Raw genomic sequence first — 23597 nt, 5'->3', positions numbered from 1 at the left:
TTAAAGTTCCACATTTCAGAGCAGCGACTGTTCACGGATGTCAGCTTTGCACAGAAAAGAAAGGCAATTCTTAATGAACTGAGAAAGTAAGTTTTAGAATAATAAATGATAAAAAGAAGGGGACACCCGGATTTGAACCGGGGACCTCTTGATCTGCAGTCAAATGCTCTACCACTGAGCTATATCCCCAGATGACAGAGGTGGGCCTCTGCTTTTTCTTAACCATTGTTTGTGCATGAAGTCAGAACAGGAGATTGTGCAAGAAAGGGCAGCAGCACGAGTATGAGAGTGACCAGAGAGATGCTTTCCCTCCTGATGGTTTTGCACTCTACTGACCAGGGAGAAGGGGCTTTGGTTGTTTGTTTATTCAATTTGTAGAGCGCACCTGACCCGAAGGTAGCAGGGCGCAGCAAGGAAATGCAAAGCTTACAAAGTTACAGAATGGTAAACAGTATACATTGACAAATGAGATACACAAAGTTAGAGCTCAGAATGTGTCGTTACAACATTTTAGCCAAATTATTTACATTGGGTTGTCGATAGTAAAGGGTAGAGAAGGGGAAAGAGGCAAGAGGTGCTATATAGGTCTATTAGGAAATGTGAGCGTAAGGAGACACGCGCTATGGGGCACTCAATATAAGGTGGGGAACAGCAGCTGTATTACTTTCTTTTCCTTCCACCATGTCCCGCTTCCTTTCCCAGTCCCTTCTCCCCCTACCCACTGGTTTGGTTTGTCCCTCTGTGATGTCACTTCCCCCCAGGGGCCCCTGTCCCATAAAGGCGCAACAGAAGGCAAATGTGTTATGTTGGTTGGCGGTATAGTGCCATTACCTCCACGTCCCGCTTCCTTGTCTCAGTACTTACCTTTGAGAGGATCTCCCTCTGCCCAGAGCCCTTTCTAAGCTCTTCTTTGTTGGCTCTGCCCCTTCTCTGGAGGTATAACCGGCCCTTATGCAGGAGGCCTCAGTTTTTCTTCGTACCACCTGGAACATGATGAGCTTCCTGGCCATGCACAGCACAAAGGGTTAAGGTTGGTAGCCCTTTGTTACAAAGTTGCCGGTCGTGCAGATATGAATACCTCCGCCCCCAAGTACCACACAGGCGATTATATGAACACTGCCTGTGCAATCCTTGAGGCCACAGGTGTGGTAGTTCGTCGAGTCTGGAGTCAGGAACTGCCGGAAGGACCCTTTGAGCGCTGTAAGGCAAGGAGGGATTAGTACAAGGCGAAATGCAATTTTACAGAGTATCTAGGAATAGAAACTAAACGTTCTTACCTATGTGTACTGTATGTGTACTGTAGGACCACCCGGAAAGGAAGGAGAGTGATTGGACCTGAGCTCGGGTTCGGATAGGTTTCCACAACCTCTGGTATGATGATGGTAAGCACTGGAGTTTGAAGTGCTTGATCAGGCGAACGCCTAGTGAGAGGTCATAGGCCCAGGTTCCAAAAATCGTGGTTCGTGGAGAAAATCCGTTAATCAGGCCGTGGTCGAGTAAACCAAGAGTTCCAGAGCTAATCAAGGCAAGTTCAGGGTTCAGAGAAAGCAATCCTTTAGGCAGATCGCTGTCGAGTGACCAAAAGTTCCTGGTAAATTCGAAGCGTAGCAATGTCCAAGAGAAAGACCAGCTGTGAAGCAAGGTTTCGGTGTTTCTGAATGCATTTAAACCATTGGAGAAAATCACGTGATGCTCAACAAGGAAACGTTGAGGCGTGGGGGTCGTCACGTGATACCGATTGCGTTTGGTCTCCTCACGTGCGATCAGGACCACACGAGCAACGGTGATTGCGGCCAAATGGGAACCTCCAATTACATTGCCAACGGAGAGAAGGGCGATAGACACCAAGCCTGCCATGGACCCCCCTGACATGACGAGTGCAATGGTGCCGCCTTGTCTGCGCACCCAGAGGTAAGCATCGGGGGCTACGTAATGTGGGTGTGTCGAAACGTGAGTCTGTGGGAAACATAGGAGTTCGTAAGGTAGAGGACGTGGAAGATGTAACAGAGTCCCCCCTCAAAGGCCCACGACCTTGTGGGCAGGAGGGATGGTCCTTATGGAAGCGCGCAACAAGAAGCGGGGCCTGGACGCCCCGAGATGGAACCCAAGAGCGCTCCTCCGGACCGTAGCCCAACCAGTCCACGAGGTATTGGAGCCGACCTCTGTGCAGACGGGAACCCAAAATGGCACTGACCTCAAAGACATCGGGTGTGGAGACTGAAACAGGAGCAGGTGGAGTATGGACCCGGGTAGGGGCAAGGTATGGTTTAAGGAGGGAAGTATGAAAAACCGGGTGTATACGCCAAGCAGATGGAATAGCAAGGCGCAAGGCTACAGGATTCAGGACCTTAGCAATTCTGTAGGGGCCGACAAAGCGGGGCAGAAGTTTGCGACAGCCAGGGATGTGTACATGGCGAGTTGACAACCAAACACGGTCCCCTACATGATACACAGGTGCTACTGCTCGTTTCCTGTCTGCCTTCTTCTTCATAGCTGTCTGTGCCTCACGGAGATGGATCATGGTTTGGGCATGAACCTCAGTTAGATCGCGGGCACAAGCAGTAGCAGCAGGGGTGGCAGAAGGAAAGTCCGGAATTAGAAGGGTGCGTGGGTGTTGGCCATACATGGAATAGAAAGGAGAAAAGCCGGTGGCCGAGTGCCATGCATTATTGTAGGCAAATTCAGCGAGATGGAGCAGATCTAACCAGGAGTCTTGATACTGAAGGGTCAGGCAGCGCAAAAACTGTTCTAGTGCCTGATTCACCCTTTCCGTCTGTCCATTACTTTCCGGGTGATAGGCCGAGGAGAAGCGAGCATCAATACCCAGGAGCTTGGTCAGAGAACGCCAAAAACAGGACGTGAATTGTGCTCCACGGTCTGATGTGATGACTTGTGGGAGGCCGAAAAGACAAAAGACAGACTTAAAAAACAAACGGGCCAAGGTCGGGGCTGATGGCACGCCAGTGCAGGGAATGAAACGGGCCATTTTAGTATAAGAATCAACGATGACCCAGATGGTATCATACCCCTGTCTGCGGGGTAAGTCTGTGATAAGGTCCATAGAGACCGTGTGCCATGGTTTGGGGGGAATGGGTAGAGGTTGGAGCAAACCCAAAGGACGTCCCCTGCGTGATTTGCATTGGGCACAGATCGCACAGGTGTTTACATAGTTCGCTACATCCCTTCCCATTGACGGCCACCAACACCAACGTCGTAATAACTCCAAGGTACGTTGTTGCCCTGGATGTCCGTTGATGGCAGCATCATGAGACCAGGCAAGTGCCTGATTGCATACATCGCTAGTGGGGAGGAATAATTTCCCTTGAATGAATGGCAGTCCCTCCCGAAGTGTAATGTCCCATTCAGTGAGTATGTGCCGGTGTTGGCAGGTCCAATCTTTAATCGTGGTAAGCATGGTTGGGGTCGGTGTACATAGGCAGATGACATGGCCCTTTCCCAATAATGTGTCCGGAAATGTGGAAAGCAATACTCCCCCAGGAGAACGTGAAAGTGCATCCGCTTTACCATGAGCGAATGCTGGCCTATGCTTTACCACAAAATCGAATGCGGCGAAGAATAAATGCCAACGCACCTGCCTACTGTTCACACATTTCAGAGAGGCAAGATCCTGCAGGTTTTTATGATCTGTGTACACCACCGTTTGATGCTTTGCCCCCATTAGATGGTGACGCCAGGTTTGAAGTGCATCCTTAATGGCTAACAGTTCCTTTTCTGTTACGGTATAATGGGACTCGGCTGTCGAGAATTTCCGTGAATGATAAGCTATAGGATGCAAAAGCCCAGTAGCAGAACAAGGTTGAGAAAGTATGGCACCTAACGCGAAAGAGGAGGCATCCGCCTCTACAACAAACGGAATCTCCGGGTAAGGGTGTTGTAGCACAGGGGCAGAAACAAACCTGGACTTGAGTGCCTCTAAGGCCCCTTGGTGGTCAGGTGTCCAGATGAAGGGGACATGAGGGCTGGTGAGGGCGGTCAGGGGAGAAACGATGGCAGAAAAGCCGGCGATGAATCGCCTGTAAAAGTTAGCAAAGCCGAGAAACGATTGGAGTTGTTTGAGTTTGACGGGGGTAGGCCACTCCGTGATTGCACGCACTTTTGTCTGATTCATGGTCAACCCACCGGGTGTAATGTGAAAACCCAGGAACTCTACTTCTTGAGAATGAAACAAACACTTTTCGGGTTTGGCGAACAAGGCGTTTCTTTTGAGGCGAGAGAGGACTTCTCTTAAATGCCCGATATGGTCATCCAGAGAGGATGAGAAGATCAAGATATCATCTAAACAGACCACCACGAATTCATCAAGAATGTCAGATAATACATCATTGATGAAGCGTTGGAATGTGGCAGGAGCGTTACAGAGCCCAAAGGGCATCACGGTGTACTCAAACAACCCCTGTCGAGAACAAAAGGCCGTTTTCCACTCGTCCCCACGCCGCATGCGGATCAGATTGTACGCCCCTCTCAAGTCCAAACTTGGTAAAGATAGAGGCGGCCGTTAACTTATCTAACAGCGTAGAAATGAGTGGAATAGGATACCTGTTTTTGATGGTGATGGCATTCAACCGTCTATCGTCCACGCACGGGTGTAGATCACCTTCCTTCTTTGGCACAAAGAAAATGGGGCTAGCAGCTGGGGAACAGGAGGGACAGATATGACCTAGACGCAGAGCCTGCTGTATGTAATCCTTCAGGGCTTGTTCCTCGGAAGGTGACAACGAGTAGATCCTCCCCTTTGGTATGGGGGCATCTGGAATGAGATCAATAGGACAATTGTAGGCCCTATGCGGGGGCAAACCCTCCGTGGATGCCTTATCGAAAACCATGTGGAAATCTTGGTATTCAACAGGGATGCTAACCGAGATGGCCCCTACGGTATGTAATGTGGTAGCCTCTGCTGTGTCATCAGTGAGTCGGGAGGAGGCCATGGCGCCAAGAATTGTGGCAGGAGAAACAAGGGAGTCTGGTTCTATCAGGCAAAAATGTTGACATAACTCTGACTCAAACGATACATGTCCTGTTCCCCAATTGATCAAAGGGTTATGTTGCCTCAACCAGGGGATACCTACAACGATACCGAACTGCGGTGTAGTGATGAGATCGAATGACAGGGTCTCTTTATGTGTGCCTTGTATTACCACCTCAAGAGGGGCCGTTTGATGTCTGATCGGGCCAGAAGTCAGGGACGTGCCATTGACTGCTTGTACGGGCTCAGGATGCTCCTTTTTGATTAAGTTAAGACTATGGGCTAAAGCGATGTCCATGAAGCAGCCAGTGGCCCCTGAATCGATCACAGGATAGACAGTGTGTGTGATCTCCCTGGTTGGTTTTAATAAGGCCTGCACTACTATGGGTCTGATTGGACCAAAGGCGGGTTCAGTGGGGGTCAATGAAGGGCTCGCTGGTGCCCCCTCTCTCATGGGCGAGCCTTCTGAAAAAACGGAGTCTTGTTTCTGGGACGTCGAGGGCATTCTTTCACATAGTGCCCGTTGAGTCCGCAATAAAAGCAGGTGTTATCTGTCCTCCGACGTTCCCTTTCAGTCGGTGTTATTGGACTGCGGATCCCGCCTATTTGCATGGGTTCGGGACTGGTAGATGGAGGTGCCGGGGAAGAGTGACTAGCAAATGTCGCTTCTGCCTTCTGCTCGGATCTGCGGGCGTCTAACTGCAGTGTGAGATCAACTAGATCCGAAAAAACAGAAGTCAGAGCAGGAACCACCGACAGAGCATCTTTCATGGCCTTGGACAAGCCCCGGTAGAAAACTAACGCCTTTTTTTCCTCTGGCCAGGAAGTTTCTGCGGCCAATTGGTTAAAACGGGTGATATATTCTATCAATGTTTGCCTACCCTGTGTGAGATCAAGTAATTCCAGGTCCCGTGCCTGGGCCTTGTAACGGGTATTGAATACCTTTGCCATTTCTGCGACCAGCAGATCGAAATCGTATAAGGCAGGGTGATCGTTTTCCAACAATGGATTTGCCCAAGTGGCAGCTACCCCGGACAAATGAGACAGAAGGAAAGCGGCCTTAGTGACAGAGTCGGGAAAAGCTTGAGGTTTGCATAAGAAATGTAATTTACACTGATTTATGAAGGTGCGATATTTCCGGGGTTCACCCTGGAAGCGTTCTGGAGCAGCAAGAGGGGGAGTCAACGGGAGCAACACTGGAGTGGGAACGGGGGCTGAAGTCGGGGCAGGCTGGGCTGGAGAGGCAGGACCGGGTTCGTCATCATCACCGGGCAAGGGAAAACGTGTACTCTGGAGGGCATCAAGGCGGTGGTGAATGGCAGTCGTGGCAGTGGCCATGTCGGTCCTAAAGGCCTCTAGGGCCTGCATTAACGCGGTCACAGGGTCCCCGGCGGAGGGATTCATAGTCTGAACGAACCGGCAAGGCTTCACAGTCTGTTACAAAGTTGTCGGTCGTGCAGATATGAATATCTCCGTCCCTAGTACCACACAGGCGATTATATGTGCTACAAGTGTCGCCTCCCCCCTACCGCCGCGTCCTACCAGTGAGTTGGGAAAGTAGGAACACCTGTGCTTTCAGTTTCCAAATGTATAGCTTAAACGAGACTGTGGGCACTGACGCTACTCTTTTAAGGCATGCATATGAATGGCACTGCTGGTAGTGCAGTGCTCACGATCAGAGAACCACATCTGAGACTGGATTCTTTGTAATTTGAGTGATGAGTCCTAAAGAAGAAATCTGCATAGGTAGCACAGCAGGTTAAGTGACCTTTGCAGCGATGTTATGTGTTAAGAGCTCCGTGTAAATACTGACTTCAGAGCTAAAAACAAAAGCATGGATGTGATGTGTTCTTCTTTCGAGTTTTCAACCGTAGAGATATTTCAATTTAGAAAATTTAAGAAAGTATTTTAAAGTTCCACATTTCAGAGCAGCGACTGTTCACGGATGTCAGCTTTGCACAGAAAAGAAAGGCAATTCTTAATGAACTGAGAAAGTAAGTTTTAGAATATTAAATGATAAAAAGAAGGGGATACCCGGATTTGAACCGGGGACCTCTTGATCTGCAGTCAAATGCTCTACCACTGAGCTATATCCCCAGATGACAGAGGTGCGCCTCTGCTTCTCCTTAACCATTGTTTGTGCATGAAGTCAGCACAGGAGATTGTGCAAGAAAGGGCAGCAGCACGAGTATGAGAGTGACCAGAGAGATGCTTTCCCTCCTGAAGGTTTTGCACTCTACTGACCAGGGAGAGGGGGCTTTGTTTGTTTGTTTATTCAATTTGTAGAGTGCACCTGACCCGAAGGTAGCAGGGCGCAGCAAGGAAATGCAAAGCTTACAAAGTTACATAATGGTAAACAGTATACATTGACAAATGAGATACACAAAGTTAGAGCTCAGAATGTGTTGTTACAAGATTTTAGCCAAATTATTTACATTGGGTTGTCGATAGTAAAGGGTAGAGAAGGGGAAAGAGGCAAGAGGTGCTATATAGGTCTATTAGGAAATGTGAGCGTAAGGAGACACGCGCTATGGGGCACTCAATATAAGGTGGGGAACAGCAGCTGTATTACTTTCTTTTCCTTCCACCATGTCCCGCTTCCTTTCCCAGTCCCTTCTCCCCCTACCCACTGGTTTGGTTTGTCCCTCTGTGATGTCACTTCCCCCCAGGGGCCCCTGTCCCATAAAGGCGCAACAGAAGGCAAATGTGTTATGTTGGTTGGCGGTATAGTGCCATTACCTCCACGTCCCGCTTCCTTGTCTCAGTACTTACCTTTGAGAGGATCTCCCTCTGCCCAGAGCCCTTTCTAAGCTCTTCTTTGTTGGCTCTGCCCCTTCTCTGGAGGTATAACCGGCCCTTATGCAGGAGGCCTCAGTTTTTCTTCGTACCACCTGGAACATGATGAGCTTCCTGGCCATGCACAGCACAAAGGGTTAAGGTTGGTAGCCCTTTGTTACAAAGTTGCCGGTCGTGCAGATATGAATACCTCCGCCCCCAAGTACCACACAGGCGATTATATGAACACTGCCTGTGCAATCCTTGAGGCCACAGGTGTGGTAGTTCGTCGAGTCTGGAGTCAGGAACTGCCGGAAGGACCCTTTGAGCGCTGTAAGCAAGGAGGGATTAGTACAAGGCGAAATGCAATTTTACAGAGTATCTAGGAATAGAAACTAAACGTTCTTACCTATGTGTACTGTATGTGTACTGTAGGACCACCCGGAAAGGAAGGAGAGTGATTGGACCTGAGGTTGGGTTCGGATAGGTTTCCACGACCTCTGGTATGATGATGGTAAGCACTGGAGTTTGAAGTGCTTGATCAGGCGAACGCCTAGTGAGAGGTCATAGGCCCAGGTTCCAAAAATCGTGGTTCGTGGAGAAAATCCGTTAATCAGGCCGTGGTCGAGTAAACCAAGAGTTCCAGAGCTAATCAAGGCAAGTTCAGGGTTCAGAGAAAGCAATCCTTTAGGCAGACCGCTGTCGAGTGACCAAAAGTTCCTGGTAAATTCGAAGCGTAGCAATGTCCAAGAGAAAGACCAGCTGTGAAGCAAGGTTTCGGTGTTTCTGAATGCATTTAAACCCTTGGAGAAAATCACGTGATGCTCAACAAGGAAACGTTGAGGCGTGGGGGTCGTCACGTGATACCGATTGCGTTTGGTCTCCTCACGTGACGATCAGGTCCACACGAGCAACGGTGATTGCGGCCAAATGGGAACCTCCAATTACATTGCCAACGGAGAGAAGGGCGATAGACACCAAGCCTGCCATGGACCCCCCTGACATGACGAGTGCAATGGTGCCGCCTTGTCTGCGCACCCAGAGGTAAGCATCGGGGGCTACGTAATGTGGGTGTGTCGAAACGTGAGTCTGTGGGAAACATAGGAGTTCGTAAGGTAGAGGACGTGGAAGATGTAACAGAGTCCCCCCTCAAAGGCCCACGACCTTGTGGGCAGGAGGGATGGTCCTTATGGAAGCGCGCAACAAGAAGCGGGGCCTGGACGCCCCGAGATGGAACCCAAGAGCGCTCCTCCGGACCGTAGCCCAACCAGTCCACGAGGTATTGGAGCCGACCTCTGTGCAGACGGGAACCCAAAATGGCACTGACCTCAAAGACATCGGGTGTGGAGACTGAAACAGGAGCAGGTGGAGTATGGACCCGGGTAGGGGCAAGGTATGGTTTAAGGAGGGAAGTATGAAAAACCGGGTGTATACGCCAAGCAGATGGAATAGCAAGGCGCAAGGCTACAGGGTTCAGGACTTTAGCAATTCTGTAGGGGCCGACAAAGTGGGGCAGAAGTTTGCGACAGCCAGGGATGTGTACATGGCGAGTTGACAACCAAACACGGTCCCCTACATGATACACAGGTGCTACTGCTCGTTTCCTGTCTGCCTTCTTCTTCATAGCTGTCTGTGCCTCACGGAGATGGATCATGGTTTGGGCATGAACCTCAGTTAGATCGCGGGCACAAGCAGTAGCAGCAGGGGTGGCAGAAGGAAAGTCCGGAAGTAGAAGGGTGCGTGGGTGTTGGCCATACATGGAATAGAAAGGAGAAAAGCCGGTGGCCGAGTGCCATGCATTATTGTAGGCAAATTCAGCGAGATGGAGCAGATCGAACCAGGAGTCTTGATACTGAAGGGTCAGGCAGCGCAAAAACTGTTCTAGAGCCTGATTCACCCTTTCCGTCTGTCCATTACTTTCCGGGTGATAGGCCGAGGAGAAGCGGGCATCAATACCCAGGAGCTTGGTCAGAGAACGCCAAAAACAGGACGTGAATTGTGCTCCACGGTCTGATATGATGACTTGTGGGAGGCCGAAAAGACAAAAGACAGACCTAAAAAACAAACGGGCCAAGGTCGGGGCTGATGGCACGCCAGTGCAGGGAATGAAACGGGCCATTTTAGTATAAGAATCAACGATGACCCAGATGGTATCATACCCCTTTCTGCGGGGTAAGTCTGTGATAAGGTCCATAGAGACCGTGTGCCATGGTTTGGGGGGAATGGGTAGAGGTTGGAGCAAACCCAAAGGACATCCCCTGCGTGATTTACATTGGGCACAGATCGCACAGGTGTTTACATAGTTCGCTACATCCCTTCCCATTGACGGCCACCAACACCAACGTCGTAATAACTCCAAGGTACGTTGTTGCCCTGGATGTCCGTTGATGGCAGCATCATGAGACCAGGCAAGTGCCTGATTGCATACATCGCTAGTGGGGAGGAATAATTTCCCTTGAATGAATGGCAGTCCCTCCTGAAGTGTAATGTCCCATTCAGTGAGTATGTGCCGGTGTTGGCAGGTCCAATCTTTAATCGTGGTAAGCATGGTTGGGGTCGGTGTACATAGGCAGATGACATGGCCCTTTCCCAATAATGTGTCCGGAAATGTGGAAAGCAATACTCCCCCAGGAGAACGTGAAAGTGCATCCGCTTTACCATGAGCGAATGCTGGCCTATGCTTTACCACAAAATCGAATGCGGCGAAGAATAAATGCCAACGCACCTGCCTACTGTTCACACATTTCAGAGAGGCAAGATCCTGCAGGTTTTTATGATCTGTGTACACCACCGTTTGATGCTTTGCCCCCATTAGATGGTGACGCCAGGTTTGAAGTGCATCCTTAATGGCTAACAGTTCCTTTTCTGTTACGGTATAATGGGACTCGGCTGTCGAGAATTTCCGTGAATGATAAGCTATAGGATGCAAAAGCCCAGTAGCAGAACAAGGTTGAGAAAGTATGGCACCTAACGCGAAAGAGGAGGCATCCGCCTCTACAACAAACGGAATCTCCGGGTAAGGGTGTTGTAGCACAGGGGCAGAAACAAACCTGGACTTGAGTGCCTCTAAGGCCCCTTGGTGGTCAGGTGTCCAGATGAAGGGGACATGAGGGCTGGTGAGGGCGGTCAGGGGAGAAACGATGGCAGAAAAGCCGGCGATGAATCGCCTGTAAAAGTTGGCAAAGCCGAGAAACGATTGGAGTTGTTTGAGTTTGACGGGGGTAGGCCACTCCGTGATTGCACGCACTTTTGTCTGATTCATGGTCAAACCACCGGGTGTAATGTGAAAACCCAGGAACTCTACTTCTTGAGAATGAAACAAACACTTTTCGGGTTTGGCGAACAAGGCGTTTCTTTTGAGGCGAGAGAGGACTTCTCTTACATGCCCGATATGGTCATCCAGAGAGGATGAGAAGATCAAGATATCATCTAAATAGACCACCACGAATACATCAAGAATGTCAGATAATACATCATTGATGAAGCGTTGGAATGTGGCAGGAGCGTTACAGAGCCCAAAGGGCATCACGGTGTACTCAAACAACCCCTGTCGAGAACAAAAGGCCGTTTTCCACTCGTCCCCACGCCGCATGCGGATCAGATTGTACGCCCCTCTCAAGTCCAAACTTGGTAAAGATAGAGGCGGCCGTTAACTTATCTAACAGCGTAGAAATGAGTGGAATAGGATACCTGTTTTTGATGGTGATGGCATTCAACCGTCTATAGTCCACGCACGGGCGTAGATCACCTTCCTTCTTTGGCACAAAGAAAATGGGGCTAGCAGCTGGGGAACAGGAGGGACAGATATGACCTAGACGCAGAGCCTGCTGTATGTAATCCTTCAGGGCTTGTTCCTCGGAAGGTGACAACGAGTAGATCCTCCCCTTTGGTATGGGGGCATCTGGAATGAGATCAATAGGACAATTGTAGGCCCTATGCGGGGGCAAACCCTCCGTGGATGCCTTATCGAAAACCATGTGGAAATCTTGGTATTCAACAGGGATGCTAACCGAGATGGCCCCTACGGTATGTAATGTGGTAGCCTCTGCTGTGTCATCAGTGAGTCGGGAGGAGGCCATGGCGCCAAGAATTGTGGCAGGAGAAACAAGGGAGTCTGGTTCTATCAGGCAAAAATGTTGACATAACTCTGACTCAAACGATACATGTCCTGTTCCCCAATTGATCAAAGGGTTATGTTGCCTCAACCAGGGGATACCTACAATGATACCGAACTGCGGTGTAGTGATGAGATCGAATGACAGGGTCTCTTTATGTGTGCCTTGTATTACCACCTCAAGAGGGGCCGTTTGATGTCTGATCGGGCCAGAAGTCAGGGACGTGCCATTGACTGCTTGTACGGGCTCAGGATGCTCCTTTTTGATTAAGTTAAGACTATGGGCTAAAGCGATGTCCATGAAGCAGCCAGTGGCCCCTGAATCGATCACAGGATAGACAGTGTGTGTGATCTCCCTGGTTGGTTTTAATAAGGCCTGCACTACTATGGGTCTGATTGGACCAAAGGCGGGTTCAGTGGGGGTCAATGAAGGGCTCGCTGGTGCCCCCTCTCTCATGGGCGAGCCTTCTGAAAAAACGGAGTCTTGTTTCTGGGACGTCGAGGGCATTCTTTCACATAGTGCCCGTTGAGTCCGCAATAAAAGCAGGTGTTATCTGTCCTCCGACGTTCCCTTTCAGTCGGTGTTATTGGACTGCGGATCCCGCCTATTTGCATGGGTTCGGGACTGGTAGATGGAGGTGCCGGGGAAGAGTGACTAGCAAATGTCGCTTCTGCCTTCTGCTCGGATCTGCGGGCGTCTAACTGCAGTGTGAGATCAACTAGATCCGAAAAAACAGAAGTCAGAGCAGGAACCACCGACAGAGCATCTTTCATGGCATTGGACAAGCCCCGGTAGAAAACGATCGCCTTTTTTTCCTCTGGCCAGGAAGTTTCTGCGGCCAATTGGTTAAAACGGGTGATATATTCTATCAATGTTTGCCTACCCTGTGTGAGATCAAGTAATTCCAGGTCCCGTGCCTGGGCCTTGTAACGGGTATTGAATACCTTAGCCATTTCTGCGACCAGCAGATCGAAATCGTATAAGGCAGGGTGATCGTTTTCCAACAATGGATTTGCCCAAGTGGCAGCTACCCCGGACAAATGAGACAGAAGGAAAGCGGCCTTAGTGACAGAGTCGGGAAAAGCTTGAGGTTTGCATAAGAAATGTAATTTACACTGATTTATGAAGGTGCGATATTTCCGGGGTTCACCCTGGAAGCGTTCTGGAGCAGCAAGAGGGGGAGTCAACGGGAGCAACACTGGAGTGGGAACGGGGGCTGAAGTCGGGGCAGGCTGGGCTGGAGAGGCAGGACCGGGTTCGTCATCATCACCGGGCAAGGGAAAACGTGTACTCTGGAGGGCATCAAGGCGGTGGTGAATGGCAGTCGTGGCAGTGGCCATGTCGGTCCTAAAGGCCTCTAGGGCCTGCATTAACGCGGTCACAGGGTCCCCGGCGGAGGGATTCATAGTCTGAACGAACCGGGAAGGCTTCACAGTCTGTTACAAAGTTGCCGGTCGTGCAGATATGAATATCTCCGTCCCCTAGTACCACACAGGCGATTATATGTGCTACAAGTGTCGCCTCCCCCCTACCGCCGCGTCCTACCAGTGAGTTGGGAAAGTAGGAACACCTGTGCTTTCAGTTTCCAAATGTATAGCTTAAACGAGACTGTGGGCACTGACGCTACTCTTTTAAGGCATGCATATGAATGGCACTGCTGGTAGTGCAGTGCTCACGATCAGAGAACCACATCTGAGACTGGATTCTTTGTAATTTGAGTGATGAGTCCTAAAGAAGAAATCTGCATAGGTAGCACAGCAGGTTAAGTGACCTTTGCAGCGATGTTATGTGTTAAGAGCTCCGTGTAAATACTGACTTCAGAGCTAAAAACAAAAACATGGATGTGATGTGTTCTTCTTTCGAGTTTTCAACCGTAGAGATATTTCAATTTAGAAAATTTAAGAAAGTATTTTAAAGTTCCACATTTCAGAGCAGCGACTGTTCACGGATGTCAGCTTTGCACAGAAAAGAAAGGCAATTCTTAATGAACTGAGAAAGTAAGTTTTAGAATAATAAATGATAAAAAGAAGGGGACACCCGGATTTGAACAAGGGACCTCTTGATCTGCAGTCAAATGCTCTACCACTGAGCTATATCCCCAGATGACAGAGGTGGGCCTCTGCTTTTTCTTAACCATTGTTTGTGCATGAAGTCAGCACAGGAGATTGTGCAAGAAAGGGCAGCAGCACGAGTATGAGAGTGACCAGAGAGATGCTTTCCCTCCTGATGGTTTTGCACTCTACTGACCAGGGAGAGGGGACTTTGGTTGTTTGTTTATTCAATTTGTAGAGCGCACCTGACCCGAAGGTAGCAGGGCGCAGCAAGGAAATGCAAAGCTTACAAAGTTACAGAATGATAAACAGTATACATTGACAAATGAGATACACAAAGTTAGAGCTCAGAATGTGTCGTTACAACATTTTAGCCAAATTATTTACATTGGGTTGTCGATAGTAAAGGGTAGAGAAGGGGAAAGAGGCAAGAGGTGCTATATAGGTCTATTAGGAAATGTGAGCGTAAGGAGACACGCGCTATGGGGCACTCAATATAAGGTGGGGAACAGCAGCTGTATTACTTTCTTTTCCTTCCACCATGTCCCGCTTCCTTTCCCAGTCCCTTCTCCCCCTACCCACTGGTTTGGTTTGTCCCTCTGTGATGTCACTTCCCCCCAGGGGCCCCTGTCCCATAAAGGCGCAACAGAAGGCAAATGTGTTATGTTGGTTGGCGGTATAGTGCCATTACCTCCACGTCCCGCTTCCTTGTCTCAGTACTTACCTTTGAGAGGATCTCCCTCTGCCCAGAGCCCTTTCTAAGCTCTTCTTTGTTGGCTCTGCCCCTTCTCTGGAGGTATAACCGGCCCTTATGCAGGAGGCCTCAGTTTTTCTTCGTACCACCTGGAACATGATGAGCTTCCTGGCCATGCACAGCACAAAGGGTTAAGGTTGGTAGCCCTTTGTTACAAAGTTGCCGGTCGTGCAGATATGAATACCTCCGCCCCCAAGTACCACACAGGCGATTATATGAACACTGCCTGTGCAATCCTTGAGGCCACAGGTGTGGTAGTTCGTCGAGTCTGGAGTCAGGAACTGCCGGAAGGACCCTTTGAGCGCTGTAAGGCAAGGAGGGATTAGTACAAGGCGAAATGCAATTTTACAGAGTATCTAGGAATAGAAACTAAACGTTCTTACCTATGTGTACTGTATGTGTACTGTAGGACCACCCGGAAAGGAAGGAGAGTGATTGGACCTGAGCTCGGGTTCGGATAGGTTTCCACAACCTCTGGTATGATGATGGTAAGCACTGGAGTTTGAAGTGCTTGATCAGGCGAACGCCTAGTGAGAGGTCATAGGCCCAGGTTCCAAAAATCGTGGTTCGTGGAGAAAATCCGTTAATCGGGCCGTGGTCGAGTAAACCAAGAGTTCCAGAGCTAATCAAGGCAAGTTCAGGGTTCAGAGAAAGCAATCCTTTAGGCAGACCGCTGTCGAGTGACCAAAAGTTCCTGGTAAATTCGAAGCGTAGCAATGTCCAAGAGAAAGACCAGCTGTGAAGCAAGGTTTCGGTGTTTCTGAATGCATTTAAACCATTGGAGAAAATCACGTGATGCTCAACAAGGAAACGTTGAGGCGTGGGGGTCGTCACGTGATACCGATTGCGTTTGGTCTCCTCACGTGACGATCAGGTCCACACGAGCAACGGTGATTGCGGCCAAATGGGAACCTCCAATTACATTGCCAACGGAGAGAAGGGCGATAGACACCAAGCCTGCCATGGACCCCCCTGACATGACGAGTGCAATGGTGCCGCCTTGTCTGCGCACCCAGAGGTAAGCATCGGGGGCTATGTAATGTGGGTGTGTCGAAACGTGAGTCTGTGGGAAACATAGGAGTTCGTAAGGTAGAGGACGTGGAAGATGTAACAGAGTCCCCCCTCAAAGGCCCACGACCTTGTGGGCAGGAGGGATGGTCCTTATGGAAGCGCGCAACAAGAAGCGGGGCCTGGACGCCCCGAGATGGAACCCAAGAGCGCTCCTCCGGACCGTAGCCCAACCAGTCCACGAGGTATTGGAGCCGACCTCTGTGCAGACGGGAACCCAAAATGGCACTGACCTCAAAGACATCGGGTGTGGAGACTGAAATAGGAGCAGGTGGAGTATGGACCCGGGTAGGGGCAAGGTATGGTTTAAGGAGGGAAGTATGAAAAACCGGGTGTATACGCCAAGCAGATGGAATAGCAAGGCGCAAGGCTACAGGGTTCAGGACTTTAGCAATTCTGTAGGGGCCGACAAAGCGGGGCAGAAGTTTGCGACAGCCAGGGATGTGTACATGGCGAGTTGACAACCAAACACGGTCCCCTACATGATACACAGGTGCTACTGCTCGTTTCCTGTCTGCCTTCTTCTTCATAGCTGTCTGTGCCTCACAGAGATGGATCATGGTTTGGGCATGAACCTCAGTTAGATCGCGGGCACAAGCAGTAGCAGCAGGGGTGGCAGAAGGAAAGTCCGGAAGTAGAAGGGTGCGTGGGTGTTGGCCATACATGGAATAGAAAGGAGAAAAGCCGGTGGCCGAGTGCCATGCATTATTGTAGGCAAATTCAGCGAGATGGAGCAGATCGAACCAGGAGTCTTGATACTGAAGGGTCAGGCAGCGCAAAAACTGTTCTAGAGCCTGATTCACCCTTTCCGTCTGTCCATTACTTTCCGGGTGATAGGCCGAGGAGAAGCGGGCATCAATACCCAGGAGCTTGGTCAGAGAACGCCAAAAACAGGACGTGAATTGTGCTCCACGGTCTGATATGATGACTTGTGGGAGGCCGAAAAGACAAAAGACAGACCTAAAAAACAAACGGGCCAAGGTCGGGGATGATGGCACGCCAGTGCAGGGAATGAAACGGGCCATTTTAGTATAAGAATCAACGATGACCCAGATGGTATCATACCCCTGTCTGCGGGGGAAGTCTGTGATAAGGTCCATAGAGACCGTGTGCCATGGTTTGGGAGGAATGGGTAGAGGTTGGAGCAAACCCAAAGGACGTCCCCTGCGTGATTTACATTGGGCACAGATCGCACAGGTGTTTACATAGTTCGCTACATCCCTTCCCATTGACGGCCACCAACACCAACGTCGTAATAACTCCAAGGTACGTTGTTGCCCTGGATGTCCGTTGATGGCAGCATCATGAGACCAGGCAAGTGCCTGATTGCATACATCGCTAGTGGGGAGGAATAATTTCCCTTGAATGAATGGCAGTCCCTCCTGAAGTGTAATGTCCCATTCAGTGAGTATGTGCCGGTGTTGGCAGGTCCAATCTTTAATCGTGGTAAGCATGGTTGGGGTCGGTGTACATAGGCAGATGACATGGCCCTTTCCCAATAATGTGTCCGGAAATGTGGAAAGCAATACTCCCCCAGGAGAACGTGAAAGTGCATCCGCTTTACCATGAGCGAATGCTGGCCTATGCTTTACCACAAAATCGAATGCGGCGAAGAATAAATGCCAACGCACTGGCCTACTGTTCACACATTTCAGAGAGGCAAGATCCTGCAGGTTTTTATGATCTGTGTACACCACCGTTTGATGCTTTGCCCCCATTAGATGGTGACGCCAGGTTTGAAGTGCATCCTTAATGGCTAACAGTTCCTTTTCTGTTACGGTATAATGGGACTCGGCTGTCGAGAATTTCCGTGAATGATAAGCTATAGGATGCAAAAGCCCAGTAGCAGAACAAGGTTGAGAAAGTATGGCACCTAACGCGAAAGAGGAGGCATCCGCCTCTACAACAAACGGAATCTCCGGGTAAGGGTGTTGTAGCACAGGGGCAGAAACAAACCTGGACTTGAGTGCCTCTAAGGCCCCTTGGTGGTCAGGTGTCCAGATGAAGGGGACATGAGGGCTGGTGAGGGCGGTCAGGGGAGAAACGATGGCAGAAAAGCCGGCGATGAATCGCCTGTAAAAGTTGGCAAAGCCGAGAAACGATTGGAGTTGTTTGAGTTTGACGGAGGTAGGCCACTCCGTGATTGCACGCACTTTTGTCTGATTCATGGTCAACCCACCGGGTGTAATGTGAAAACCCAGGAACTCTACTTCTTGAGAATGAAACAAACACTTTTCGGGTTTGGCGAACAAGGCGTTTCTTTTGAGGCGAGAGAGGACTTCTCTTACATGCCCGATATGGTCATCCAGAGAGGATGAGAAGATCAAGATATCATCTAAATAGACCACCACGAATACATCAAGAATGTCAGATAATACATCATTGATGAAGCGTTGGAATGTGGCAGGAGCGTTACAGAGCCCAAAGGGCATCACGGTGTACTCAAACAACCCCTGTCGAGAACAAAAGGCCGTTTTCCACTCGTCCCCACGCCGCATGCGGATCAGATTGTACGCCCCTCTCAAGTCCAAACTTGGTAAAGATAGAGGCGGCCGTTAACTTATCTAACAGCGTAGAAATGAGTGGAATAGGATACCTGTTTTTGATGGTGATGGCATTCAACCGTCTATAGTCCACGCACGGGCGTAGATCACCTTCCTTCTTTGGCACAAAGAAAATGGGGCTAGCAGCTGGGGAACAGGAGGGACAGATATGACCTAGACGCAGAGCCTGCTGTATGTAATCCTTCAGGGCTTGTTCCTCGGAAGGTGACAACGAGTAGATCCTCCCCTTTGGTATGGGGGCATCTGGAATGAGATCAATAGGACAATTGTAGGCCCTATGCGGGGGCAAACCCTCCGTGGATGCCTTATCGAAAACCATGTGGAAATCTTGGTATTCAACAGGGATGCTAACCGAGATGGCCCCTACGGTATGTAATGTGGTAGCCTCTGCTGTGTCATCAGTGAGTCGGGAGGAGGCCATGGCGCCAAGAATTGTGGCAGGAGAAACAAGGGAGTCTGGTTCTATCAGGCAAAAATGTTGACATAACTCTGACTCAAACGATACATGTCCTGTTCCCCAATTGATCAAAGGGTTATGTTGCCTCAACCAGGGGATACCTACAACGATACCGAACTGCGGTGTAGTGATGAGATCGAATGACAGGGTCTCTTTATGTGTGCCTTGTATTACCACCTCAAGAGGGGCCGTTTGATGTCTGATCGGGCCAGAAGTCAGGGACGTGCCATTGACTGCTTGTACGGGCTCAGGATGCTCCTTTTTGATTAAGTTAAGACTATGGGCTAAAGCGATGTCCATGAAGCAGCCAGTGGCCCCTGAATCGATCACAGGATAGACAGTGTGTGTGATCTCCCTGGTTGGTTTTAATAAGGCCTGCACTACTATGGGTCTGATTGGACCAAAGGCGGGTTCAGTGGGGGTCAATGAAGGGCTCGCTGGTGCCCCCTCTCTCATGGGCGAGCCTTCTGAAAAAACGGAGTCTTGTTTCTGGGACGTCGAGGGCATTCTTTCACATAGTGCCCGTTGAGTCCGCAATAAAAGCAGGTGTTATCTGTCCTCCGACGTTCCCTTTCAGTCGGTGTTATTGGACTGCGGATCCCGCCTATTTGCATGGGTTCGGGACTGGTAGATGGAGGTGCCGGGGAAGAGTGACTAGCAAATGTCGCTTCTGCCTTCTGCTCGGATCTGCGGGCGTCTAACTGCAGTGTGAGATCAACTAGATCCGAAAAAACAGAAGTCAGAGCAGGAACCACCGACAGAGCATCTTTCATGGCATTGGACAAGCCCCGGTAGAAAACGATCGCCTTTTTTTCCTCTGGCCAGGAAGTTTCTGCGGCCAATTGGTTAAAACGGGTGATATATTCTGTCAATGTTTGCCTACCCTGTGTGAGATCAAGTAATTCCAGGTCCCGTGCCTGGGCCTTGTAACGGGTATTGAATACCTTTGCCATTTCTGCGACCAGCAGATCGAAATCGTATAAGGCAGGGTGATCGTTTTCCAACAATGGATTTGCCCAAGTGGCAGCTACCCCGGACAAATGAGACAGAAGGAAAGCGGCCTTAGTGACAGAGTCGGGAAAAGCTTGAGGTTTGCATAAGAAATGTAATTTACACTGATTTATGAAGGTGCGATATTTCCGGGGTTCACCCTGGAAGCGTTCTGGAGCAGCAAGAGGGGGAGTCAATGGGAGCAACACTGGAGTGGGAACGGGGGCTGAAGTCGGGGCAGGCTGGGCTGGAGAGGCAGGACCGGGTTCGTCATCATCACCGGGCAAGGGAAAACGTGTACTCTGGAGGGCATCAAGGCGGTGGTGAATGGCAGTCGTGGCAGTGGCCATGTCGGTCCTAAGGGCCTCTAGGGCCTGCATTAACGCGGTCACAGGGTCCCCGGCGGAGGGATTCATAGTCTGAACGAACCGGGAAGGCTTCACAGTCTGTTACAAAGTTGCCGGTCGTGCAGATATGAATATCTCCGTCCCCTAGTACCACACAGGCGATTATATGTGCTACAAGTGTCGCCTCCCCCCTACCGCCACGTCCTACCAGTGAGTTGGGAAAGTAGGAACACCTGTGCTTTCAGTTTCCAAATGTATAGCTTAAACGAGACTGTGGGCACTGACGCTAATCTTTTAAGGCATGCATATGAATGGCACTGCTGGTAGTGCAGTGCTCACGATCAGAGAACCACATCTGAGACTGGATTCTTTGTAATTTGAGTGATGAGTCCTAAAGAAGAAATCTGCATAGGTAGCACAGCAGGTTAAGTGACCTTTGCAGCGATGTTATGTGTTAAGAGCTCCGTGTAAATACTGACTTCAGAGCTAAAAACAAAAACATGGATGTGATGTGTTCTTCTTTCGAGTTTTCAACCGTAGAGATATTTCAATTTAGAAAATTTAAGAAAGTATTTTAAAGTTCCACATTTCAGAGCAGCGACTGTTCACGGATGTCAGCTTTGCACAGAAAAGAAAGGCAATTCTTAATGAACTGAGAAAGTAAGTTTTAGAATAATAAATGATAAAAAGAAGGGGACACCCGGATTTGAACCGGGGACCTCTTGATCTGCAGTCAAATGCTCTACCACTGACCTATATCCCCAGATGACAGAGGTGGGCCTCTGCTTTTTCTTAACCATTGTTTCTGCATGAAGTCAGCACAGGAGATTGTGCAAGAAAGGGCAGCAGCACGAGTATGAGAGTGACCAGAGAGATGCTTTCCCTCCTGATGGTTTTGCACTCTACTGACCAGGGAGAGGGGGCTTTGGTTGTTTGTTTATTCAATTTGTAGAGCGCACCTGACCCGAAGGTAGCAGGGCGCAGCAAGGAAATGCAAAGCTTACAAAGTTACAGAATGGTAAACAGTATACATTGACAAATGAGATACACAAAGTTAGAGCTCAGAATGTGTCGTTACAACATTTTAGCCAAATTATTTACATTGGGTTGTCGATAGTAAAGGGTAGAGAAGGGGAAAGAGGCAAGAGGTGCTATATAGGTCTATTAGGAAATGTGAGCGTAAGGAGACACGCGCTATGGGGCACTCAATATAAGGTGGGGAACAGCAGCTGTATTACTTTCTTTTCCTTCCACCATGTCCCGCTTCCTTTCCCAGTCCCTTCTCCCCCTACCCACTGGTTTGGTTTGTCCCTCTGTGATGTCACTTCCCCCCAGGGGCCCCTGTCCCATAAAGGCGCAACAGAAGGCAAATGTGTTATGTTGGTTGGCGGTATAGTGCCATTACCTCCACTTCCCGCTTCCTTGTCTCAGTACTTACCTTTGAGAGGATCTCCTTCTGCCCAGAGCCCTTTCTAAGCTCTTCTTTGTTGGCTCTGCCCCTTCTCTGGAGGTATAACCGGCCCTTATGCAGGAGGCCTCAGTTTTTCTTCGTACCACCTGGAACATGATGAGCTTCCTGGCCATGCACAGCACAAAGGGTTAAGGTTGGTAGCCCTTTGTTACAAAGTTGCCGGTCGTGCAGATATGAATACCTCCGCCCCCAAGTACCACACAGGCGATTATATGAACACTGCCTGTGCAATCCTTGAGGCCACAGGTGTGGTAGTTCGTCGAGTCTGGAGTCAGGAACTGCCGGAAGGACCCTTTGAGCGCTGTAAGGCAAGGAGGGATTAGTACAAGGCGAAATGCAATTTTACAGAGTATCTAGGAATAGAAACTAAACGTTCTTACCTATGTGTACTGTGTGTGTACTGTAGGACCACCCGGAAAGGAAGGAGAGTGATTGGACCTGAGCTCGGGTTCGGATAGGTTTCCACAACCTCTGGTATGATGATGGTAAGCACTGGAGTTTGAAGTGCTTGATCAGGCGAACGCCTAGTGAGAGGTCATAGGCCCAGGTTCCAAAAATCGTGGTTCGTGGAGAAAATCCATTAATCAGGCCGTGGTCGAGTAAACCAAGAGTTCCAGAGCTAATCAAGGCAAGTTCAGGGTTCAGAGAAAGCAATCCTTTAGGCAGACCGCTGTCGAGTGACCAAAAGTTCCTGGTAAATTCGAAGCGTAGCAATGTCCAAGAGAAAGACCAGCTGTGAAGCAAGGTTTCGGTGTTTCTGAATGCATTTAAACCATTGGAGAAAATCACGTGATGCTCAACAAGGAAACGTTGAGGCGTGGGGGTCGTCACGTGATACCGATTGCGTTTGGTCTCCTCATGTGACGATCAGGTCCACACGAGCAACGGTGATTGCGGCCAAATGGGAACCTCCAATTACATTGCCAACGGAGAGAAGGGCGATAGACACCAAGCCTGCCATGGACCCCCCTGACATGACGAGTGCAATGGTGCCGCCTTGTCTGCGCACCCAGAGGTAAGCATCGGGGGCTACGTAATGTGGGTGTGTCGAAACGTGAGTCTGTGGGAAACATAGGAGTTCGTAAGGTAGAGGACGTGGAAGATGTAACAGAGTCCCCCCTCAAAGGCCCACGACCTTGTGGGCAGGAGGGATGGTCCTTATGGAAGCGCGCAACAAGAAACAAGAAGCGGGGCCTGGACGCCCCGAGATGGAACCCAAGAGCGCTCCTCCGGACCGTAGCCCAACCAGTCCACGAGGTATTGGAGCCGACCTCTGTGCAGACGGGAACCCAAAATGGCACTGACCTCAAAGACATCGGGTGTGGAGACTGAAACAGGAGCAGGTGGAGTATGGACCCGGGTAGGGGCAAGGTATGGTTTAAGGAGGGAAGTATGAAAAACCGGGTGTATACGCCAAGCAGATGGAATAGCAAGGCGCAAGGCTACAGGGTTCAGGACTTTAGCAATTCTGTAGGGGCCGACAAAGCGGGGCAGAAGTTTGCGACAGCCAGGGATGTGTACATGGCGAGTTGACAACCAAACACGGTCCCCTACATGATACACAGGTGCTACTGCTCGTTTCCTGTCTGCCTTCTTCTTCATAGCTGTCTGTGCCTCACAGAGATGGATCATGGTTTCGGCATGAACCTCAGTTAGATCGCGGGCACAAGCAGTAGCAGCAGGGGTGGCAGAAGGAAAGTCCGGAAGTAGAAGGGTGCGTGGGTGTTGGCCATACATGGAATAGAAAGGAGAAAAGCCGGTGGCCGAGTGCCATGCATTATTGTAGGCAAATTCAGCGAGATGGAGCAGATCGAACCAGGAGTCTTGATACTGAAGGGTCAGGCAGCGCAAAAACTGTTCTAGAGCCTGATTCACCCTTTCCGTCTGTCCATTACTTTCCGGGTGATAGGCCGAGGAGAAGCGGGCATCAATACCCAGGAGCTTGGTCAGAGAACGCCAAAAACAGGACGTGAATTGTGCTCCACGGTCTGATATGATGACTTGTGGGAGGCCGAAAAGAC

The 23597-nt window shown here is 49.9% G+C and overlaps 4 non-coding genes across 4 annotated transcripts; all 4 read right to left on the bottom strand.

Annotated features, from left to right (window-relative positions):
- Positions 1–117: 117 nt before the first annotated feature.
- TRNAC-GCA (transfer RNA cysteine (anticodon GCA)) lies at positions 118–189 on the bottom strand. The gene has a single exon. It is a non-coding gene; the product is annotated as a tRNA-Cys (tRNA).
- Positions 190–7009: 6820 nt separating this feature from the next.
- On the bottom strand, positions 7010–7081 carry TRNAC-GCA (transfer RNA cysteine (anticodon GCA)). Its single transcript has one exon. It is a non-coding gene; the product is annotated as a tRNA-Cys (tRNA).
- Positions 7082–13902: 6821 nt separating this feature from the next.
- On the bottom strand, positions 13903–13974 carry TRNAC-GCA (transfer RNA cysteine (anticodon GCA)). Its single transcript has one exon. It is a non-coding gene; the product is annotated as a tRNA-Cys (tRNA).
- A 6822-nt stretch (positions 13975–20796) lies between these two features.
- On the bottom strand, positions 20797–20868 carry TRNAC-GCA (transfer RNA cysteine (anticodon GCA)). The gene has a single exon. It is a non-coding gene; the product is annotated as a tRNA-Cys (tRNA).
- Positions 20869–23597: the final 2729 nt, after the last annotated feature.

Source organism: Ambystoma mexicanum, chromosome 1p (genome assembly GCF_040938575.1).
Source record: "Ambystoma mexicanum isolate Mex_15411 chromosome 1p, UKY_AmexF1_1, whole genome shotgun sequence".
Classification (NCBI taxonomy): Eukaryota; Metazoa; Chordata; class Amphibia; order Caudata; family Ambystomatidae; genus Ambystoma; species Ambystoma mexicanum.
This window is presented reverse-complemented; position numbering and strand designations above follow the sequence as displayed.